General features: G+C 41.6%; 1 long non-coding RNA gene across 6 annotated transcripts; it reads left to right on the forward strand.

Annotated features, from left to right (window-relative positions):
• The first annotated feature begins 1,443 nt into the window (after positions 1-1,443).
• On the forward strand, positions 1,444-5,843 carry LOC123402378. 6 transcript variants are annotated; one of them, XR_006611264.1, is made up of 8 exons: positions 1,444-1,475; positions 1,583-1,707; positions 2,036-2,141; positions 3,104-3,207; positions 3,429-3,544; positions 3,647-3,734; positions 4,486-4,593; positions 5,579-5,843. It is a non-coding gene; the product is annotated as an uncharacterized LOC123402378 (long non-coding RNA). The 6 variants fall into 6 exon arrangements; XR_006611267.1 differs by having other exon boundaries at positions 3,534-3,544; XR_006611263.1 differs by lacking the exon at positions 3,429-3,544 and having other exon boundaries at positions 3,603-3,734.
• The last annotated feature ends 2,760 nt before the right edge of the window (positions 5,844-8,603 follow it).

Raw genomic sequence — 8,603 nt, forward strand, 5'->3', positions numbered from 1 at the left:
TGGGACGGGTTACACAGCTGCTGCTTCCACCGTGCTAACCAAGCATACCGCCAAAGATGAGGTGCCTTTGCTTGAGAAACAGAAGGCTAAACTTGAACTTCCCAATCTTGAAAAGCTTAGTTTTGAATAATTGCATTCTGGGTACTTGAGCTGCCTCTCCACAAGCCGAGACATGGAAAACAGCCTAGTTAGCATGATGAAGAGAAGATATGAGGTATGCTCAATTTTTTCTTGTATTCCATATATCCTTACGTAGCCCCCAAGTGCCGGCTTATCTTCTTGAAGGTGAGTCGGGTCTTTGATGATAGAAAATTTTGACGAATCATCGTGTAGCCCCCAAGGACCGGGTCATATGAAAATAATGAGTCGGTACTTATTATGCTTATATGTAAGAGCTTCACTTGTAGACCCAAGGGCCGGGTCATTATGAAAATAACGAGCTAACACTTATCATGTTTATATGTAAAATTTCCACTTGTAGCTCCCAAGGGCCGGGTATTTTCTGAGATAGTCGTGTCTTTTAATTTGCACATAAATAGTGTTTATTCTTCTTGTAAAGTTAGAGCCTGTAGCCCCCAAGGGCCGAGTCATCTTCTTGGAGATGAGTCGGGTCTTCTTGTACTTATGCTGTAAAAAATGACATGCATTAGCCCCCAAGTGTCAAGTATATTGTTTGCAATCTACTTGAGACTTGTAACAAACTTTTGTACATCCCCCAAGTGTCATTATGCACCTTGTTGGCGGCTTAGGTTTGACTAATATCCACCTCGTAATGTTATTGCGCAGGAAGCTTCAAATGTGGCCGAGTCAAGTTTGACCGATTTGAGAAAAAATCTGGCACTGCAGCAAGACGCCCGAGCTGAGGCTGATGAAAAACTATGGGTTTCCACTACTAGGAAAAGGGCTATAGATAATATAGACACTAATGGCGCACCAGACAAGTGGTGCGCCACTACTGTATAGCAGTGGTGCACCATGTGCAGGTGCGCCATTAGTGTGATGGACACTAATGATGCACCACACACACGGTGCGCCACTACTAACAAACTTTTTTTTTCAAAAAATACTAATGGCGCACCGGGGCAGAGTGCGCCATTACTAGTTTAACTAGTAATGACGCTCCACTCACCCAGTGCGCCACTACTATATTTTTTTTGCAAAATTACTAATGACGCACCATCAGCTGGTGCGCCATTAGTAACCAGGTTACTAATGGCGCATTTGTAGGTGGTGCGCCATTTCCCAGCCCCTCGCACAGCCAACAAGACCGGATCGATCAGCCCGACCTCCCCACTGCGACTCCACCGCCCTACAGCCGCCGCCTCGCAGTCTCACCGCCGACGCCTCACCCCCGCCTCTCACGCCCGTCACCGGTCCTGCTCTTCCCCGCCGCTGGGACGCCGCGCTCGCTCCGGCTGTCTACCCCCCCCCCCCCCCCCCCGCCCCGTCCCAGCCCCTGCCCGTCGGGTTCTAAGGTACGAGCCCGTATCCATCCCCTGGGCGGCCTTCGTGATTTTCTGGGCGCGCCGTCTAGATCCGCCCATGGTCTCACCCCCAAACTTGGCTGCTTGTTCCTCTCTAGGAGAGCGGGAGGGACCGAGGAGGGGATTAAGGCAGAGGAGAAGCAGCGAGCCCCGGCGGCCGGCGGCGACGACATGTCGGGGGAGGACGTCCGCAAGGTCTCTCGCCAGGACATACAGCTCGTCGGTATCATCATTTCACAAACTGACTAACACTACTTCTGCTCTGCTGCATTCTCGTTTTTTTTCCTGCTGATTACCGTCCGATCAAGCTAGCCGCAGCCTAGGTCGGTACATCATGCACGGCATGTGCTACTACTATTGCTTGCTGATGTCGAAACGTAAAGCCACAAGCAACTAATATTTGTTATGTTTGCTTGTGGGTTGGGGAGCTGACTTGGGATGAGATTCCTTGCACTTGTTATGTTATACGGAGTATATACGTTGTGATTAAAATTTAATAAGTTCTTGCTTGCATGTATCGATGATTCATGTTGCTTGTAACTGCTGTGCAGGTCTAGAATCTCATCGAGCGCTATCTCCAGCTGTATATGAACCAGAAAGAGCTGATTGATACCCTCTCCCTTGAGGCCAAGATAGAACCCAGCTTTACTGAACTTGGTAATGGTCTTTACTTTATATTCTCTATTTTTTTCCTTTTCAGAGTAGATCATTTGCACAATCTCTTCACTGATGGATGGACCGAGTCATAGTGCCTAAGTTATTATTCCTAGTGAGGTGTGTCTGACTCATTTCAAGGATTGGATCAACATCTTGTCGATCTGAAACCAAAGACTGACGATCTTTAGTTCATAATACAAAGAGATATTTCCTTAACTAAAATATTCTAGTTTATTTGTCATAACTTGTAGAGGGACAAGTAGATTTTTTTTCCTTTGCATAGCATTTTGGTTTCAGTAGTTCTTCCTTGACTAGTAGGAACAACTAACTTTGTACTTCTCAAAGTCTTTCTACTTGAGCCACCTTAGTCAGTCCAAACTTGACATTCCTAGCAGTTACTTACTTGATATTGTAGCGGACAAGAGTTGTTCATATGGAATTTGATCCAACACACATCTTCACGGCATGTAATGTTTTTGTGTTATCCGTTTATTACTCTTTGCAAAGATCAAAACTGCTAAAATGCAATCTGTGATTGGCGGCACTGGTGGGATAAGAACACGGTTTGTTAATTTATTAAATCCTTGGAGAAAAATCATGACTACTACTACTAGTTAAACCTCTGTCTGAATGGTCTGCTACTTGAACCTTGGCCACACCAAACTTCAGACTATGTGTTTGCCTCAAAGAAAAGGAGTATAACTTAAATGCTTATAGGGATGTCATCATGTGGTGATTGTGATTATGGTTAACTCTATAACTTAAATGCTTAAACATCTCTCTATAAGAAAATGACTAACTGATGTCCTCACTGTAAGAAAATGATCAGGTGGGAGTATCAGGGAACCCTGTATCTCTAGTCAAATCTTCTCCCTGGATTCCTTTGAAATCTTACCAGTTGGTTTTGGCCTGTGATGCTCAACAAAATAACGTGATGCAAACACTTATCTTGGTCTATGTAGTTGGGCGTGCTATGATGGGAAGCCTTGGAAACAATCTGTACGGGGGCGCTACCTCGTCTATCGAAACGGTGGCAAGACCATCTCGTTCTGATGCTGTCTGCCAGGTATTGCTGCTTCCTTCAAACCAAAAATGCTTGATTTGTCAGTAATAAGAACCAATATGACCTGTTTAAAGTCATGTGCTAACCTTTTATCTTGAGCACTCAAAAGTTCCATACAATGTTTTATATATTCTATTGCTCTAAGTAGTTTGTTAAATCGTTGAATAGCTTGTGTTACTATTGATCTGGGATTTTTCTTTGGTTGTCTTAATTGTCTACAATAGGGTTACAAGCTAGATTCCTATGACTTGCTGATCCATTCTTTGGGGTTCTCTTCATGATGCATTCTCTAAGCATTTTTCTTTGCTCTGTTTTCTGTAAACTGGAAGAGGGCCATAATGTAAGCATTTTTCTTTACTTTTTGTTTGTTTGTAATACTAATCTTTTATATCACTCAGTTAGTGAACGTTAACTGAGGTTGTCATTTGTATCAATGAGAAAGGAGCCCCCCAATCGAAGAAGTTATCCAATCAGGCGTTGTTCCTCGATTTGTGCAGTTTCTTACTAGGGAGGATTTCCCCCAACTCCAGGTGGGTGTCAACGTAATCTTATTTTTTGTAATCTGGTAGTCACGACACTTTCCAACTAGACTTCTCACACCAATATTCCTTGGTAATATTCATGAATGTGAAAATGTTGCTGGTATAGTTTCTTTCTACGTCTGAAACCTGGATTATATGCAATTTTCAAGGACCATGTAAAGTCTAAAACTCTTAATTTTTTTGACACAGTTCTATGCTGATATATAGTGTGTGCACTATGGCTTCTTATTATATTTTGAGTCTTTGATGAATGAAGAATTTGATTTTCTAAAGCAGAAATTTAATAGTCATGTCAAGGCGACAATTGTATAGGAAGATATACAAATATATCTAAGTGCTAGTGTGTGCACTATGGCTTCTTATTATATTTTGAGTTTTTGATGAATGAAGAATTTGATTTTCTAAAGAAGAAATTTAATAGTCATGTCAAGGCAGCCATTGTAGGAAGATACATATACACATATATCTAAATGGTACTCCTGCTTCATAGGCTTTATAATAACTAATTCATCCAAATATGAGAACCCTTCCACTATTTCAATGTTATCGCTGTTGTTCATTAAAAAAAATGTTGCTGTTGTTATAAGCATGTGCTCAACATTCTGTTGACTGCATACCCACGTTATGCATGTGTCCGTCGAGGCAACATCGGTGGATCTGCGTATTTTAGTTCTGAGTGTAGAAACAAGTACTTGTTTTGGGTTGGTGACATTACTTACATGAGCTGTAAATTATTTAGGGTCCTCATTCAAGAGATGAAGCATTGTCTACCATGAGCTCTGAAGGAAGTGGTGTGAAGGCTGAAGGTGGACCAACAGAGCATGCATCGGTTCCCAAAGCATAATAGGTAATCAACGTTGTGGACTGATGGTTGTAAATTCAGAAGTGGATGATTTGCATAAGTAGATACAGACCTGCACCTTAGTTAGAACTGTAAATGATACAAACCTTCACCTTAGTTAGAAAATGAGCCTCTTTAATCATATTTTTCTTGCTACTATTTGAGACGATTTTTGGTCTTCAAGTTAGTCATTTTCTCTGTGTGTCTGGTATGAACCTGCAATCACAAGGCAAAGTGTTTGCATAGTACACCTGCAGCCCGGTGTGTCATTGATATTCCATTTTGTTTGTGAGGCTGGTGGCGGAGGGGACTAGGAAGTCTTCTTTGAGTGAAAGAACATGATGTATTTCTTGCTTCAAAAATATTTCTGCAGGTACTAAAGTGGTTTGAATTGGAAATAATTTGCTACTGGTTATAGTCTATCTGTTGTTTCACGGTTACAATTAAGAGGTTTATATGGTACATTTATTTTCCTCAATGGAACCATGTTGAAACAATAGTTAATGTCAATTCATGCTTGCTTATGATATAGAGCTGCATTTTTGGACGTAGTGAACTGAACCAATAGTTATTTTTGGAGTTGCATTAAGAGGTTATCAAAATTCAAAAGAAACTTGTGCATCTTTTGCGACGAGACACACTCAGGATGCACCAATGGTTTTTTCTTGATGCACTATTGCTACTGTAATCTAATTGTTCGCAAGACACATTCGATTTTCTAGATATTGTTTGGTAATATTCCTTGCTATATTGATGGACCTTAATGCCAATCATTGAAAAATTAGACATTTATCACACCAATATGTTTAATATCTATGTAGTTTTTTTCTCAAAATGGACGGGCGTGGGAACACGCGCCATCATGGTCTAGTTATTTATACTTCTTAGCTTCAAATTCAAACTTATATGTTGATGCTTGTTGACTCTTGTGCCTTATCGGTCGTTTGCAATTTAACTTGGGATACTCATGCGTGTGCTATTGAACTTATAGGTTTGCATCATGGATGCCGTCGACGGTGGGCATACATGTTGTGGTGGAAGCTCATTGCATATTGTAGGTTGAACTCATGCTTTTGTTTGTTAACTCTTGTTGCATATGTACACATGTTGTGAACCCTCCTTGAATATGTATGTGTGTTTTTGTGAAACTATGTTGGATATGTATGCGTGTGTGGACTTTGAACTCATCATCGGTTTGTTATTGTTGTGAACTTGTAATATATTGGATATGTATGCATGACCATTTCATTTGTGAATTCTTGTTGCATACGAACGCATGTTTTTGTGAAACTATATTGTTGTTGTGATCTATTGGATATGTAATATATTGTTGTTGTTGTTGTTGTGATCAATTGGATATGTAATATATTGTTGTGATCTATATTGTTGTTGTCGTGATATATTGGATATGTAATATATTGTTGTTGCCGTTATGTATAAATCATGCGCCCGTTGCCACTCGACTTACATGGGGACATTCGGCTATTGCTCTCGGCTTACCCCGGATAAGCCGGTGCTTAGTAAGGCGTGTGTTATAAGCCGAGGAAAACACTCGGCTTATATGTAAAACGAGTGTAAACTGTTGTAAGCCGAGTGTTTCAGGCACTCGGCTTATAAGTTTTTTCCTGTAGTGTGTGCTCTCTATATTCTGTGCAGTAATATGTTTTGTAACCTGTGCGAATATCAGAAAAGAAAAAAAAATAATAATACCTAATATTCATACTAGTGGCGCACCACTCAGCACTTTAGTGGCACACTTCAAAAAGCACACTAGTGGCGCATCGTCAACTAGTGCGCTGATGACCCACAAGTATGGGGGATCAATCATAGTCCTTTCGATAAGTAAGAGTGTCGAACCCAATGAGGAGAAGAAGGCTCTAATAAACGGTTTTCAGCAAGGTAATAACTGCAAGCACTGAAAGTAGCGGTAACAAGTGATGGTGTAGTGAGGTGAAACGTAGCAAGCGAAAAGTAACAAGTAACAAGTAGTAGAAACGGTGCAGCAAGTGGCCCAATCCCTTTTCTAGCAAGGGACAAGCCTGAACAAAGTCTTATAAGAGGAAAAACTCTACCGAGGACACACGGGAATTTCTGTCATGCTAGTTTCATCATGTTCATATGATTCGCGTTCGTTACTTTGATAGTTTGATATGTGGGTGGACCGGGGCTTGGGTACTGCCCTTACTGGGACAAGCATCCCACTTATGATTAACCCCTCTCGCAAGCATCCGCAACTACGAACGAAGAATTAAGACAACGTCTAACCATAGCATTAAACTAGTGGATCCAAATCAGCCCCTTACGAAGCAACGCATAGGCTGGGGTTTAAGCTTCTGTCACTCTAGCAACCCATCATCTACTTACTACTCCCCAATGCCTTCCTCTAGGCCCAAATATGGTGAAGTGTTATGTAGTCGACGTTCACATAACACCACTAGAGGAAAAACAACATACAACATATCAAAATACCGAACGAATACCAAATTCACATGACTATTATCAGCATGACTTATCCCATGTCCTTAGGAACAAAAGTAACTACTCACAAAGCATAACCATAATCATGATCAGAGCTGTAATGAATAGCATCAAGGATCTGAACATAAACTCTTCCACCAAGTAATCCAACTAGCATCAACTACAAAGAGTAATCAACACTACTGGCAACGTTACAAGTACCAATAGGAGTCACGAGACGGAGATTGGTTACAAGAGATGAACTAGGGTTTAGAGAGGAGATGGTGCTGATGAAGATGTTGATGGAGATGACTCCCCTTCGACGAGAGGAGTGTTGGTGATGACGATGGCGACGATTTCCCCCTCTGGGAGGGAAGTTTCCCCGGCAGGATCGTCCTGCCGGAGCTCTAGATTGGATCTGCTCAAGTTCCGCCTCGTGGCGGCAGAGAATCCACGAAAACGCTCCACCCTAATTTTTTCTCGGACGAAACCCTTCATATAGCAAAAGAGGGGAGCCAGTGGGCCACCAGGGTGCCGACAAGCCCTGTTGCCGCGGCCAGGGGGTAGGCCGCGGCAACCAGGCTTGTGGGCCCCTGGTTGCTCCCCTCTGACACTTGTTTCGCCAGTATTTTTTATATATTTCCAAAAAAATCCACGTTGATTTTCAGGGTATTTGGAGTTGGGTAGAATAGAGGACTCAGACTTGCTCCTTTTCCAGTCCAGAATTCCAGCTGCCGGTATTCTCCCTCTTCAAATAAACCTTGCAAAATAAGAGAGAAAAGACATAAGTATGGTTCCACAAAGTATAATAACAGCCCATAAAGCGATAAATATCAACATGAAAGCATGATGCAAAATGGACATATCAACTCCCCCAAGCTTAGACCTCGCTTGTCCTCAAGCGAAAACCAAGACCCAGAACATGTCCACGTGTTTAGGGATGAAGGTGTCGATAAAACATAATACGGACATGAGGGCATCATGATCACACGTAGAACATCAATACATCATAGAGATTCTTATGGGAAACTAACAATTCCTTCACAAAGCAAAGTATGAAACAAAAACCTTACCGAGAAGTAGCCAACAACAGTCCATAGTCATTGAAGCAATTGCAATTTATCATATTACCAAAAAGAGTCAAATAAGAGCTTGCAAAGCAAATCCACATACTCAATCATCTCTTTTGTTTTCCTAATTGTTACAACTCATGTGGTACTCATGGTAACAAAGTTTCAGTTGGACACAGAGAAAGATAGGGGCTTATAGTTTTGCCTCCCAACCATTTACCTCAAGGGTAAAGTCAACAATAATAAAGCATAAGTACTCAGCTCCAAGTTGATATATGAATATAGATCTTTCCCAAGCATATGACGTTCACCAAGAAAAAGGCTAAATAAGGAATTGGTGAAGATCACCATGACTCTTACAAGGGCAAAAAGTAAAGGTACAATATAGGCCCTTCGGAGAGGGAAGTAAAGGCTGTCATGCGCTTTTGAGGTTTGGATGCGTGTCCTCTTACTGCGGAGGGACGTCACTTTATATTGCCTCGTGTGATA

Source organism: Hordeum vulgare, chromosome 6H (assembly GCF_904849725.1).
Source record: "Hordeum vulgare subsp. vulgare chromosome 6H, MorexV3_pseudomolecules_assembly, whole genome shotgun sequence".
Taxonomy (NCBI): Eukaryota; Viridiplantae; Streptophyta; class Magnoliopsida; order Poales; family Poaceae; genus Hordeum; species Hordeum vulgare.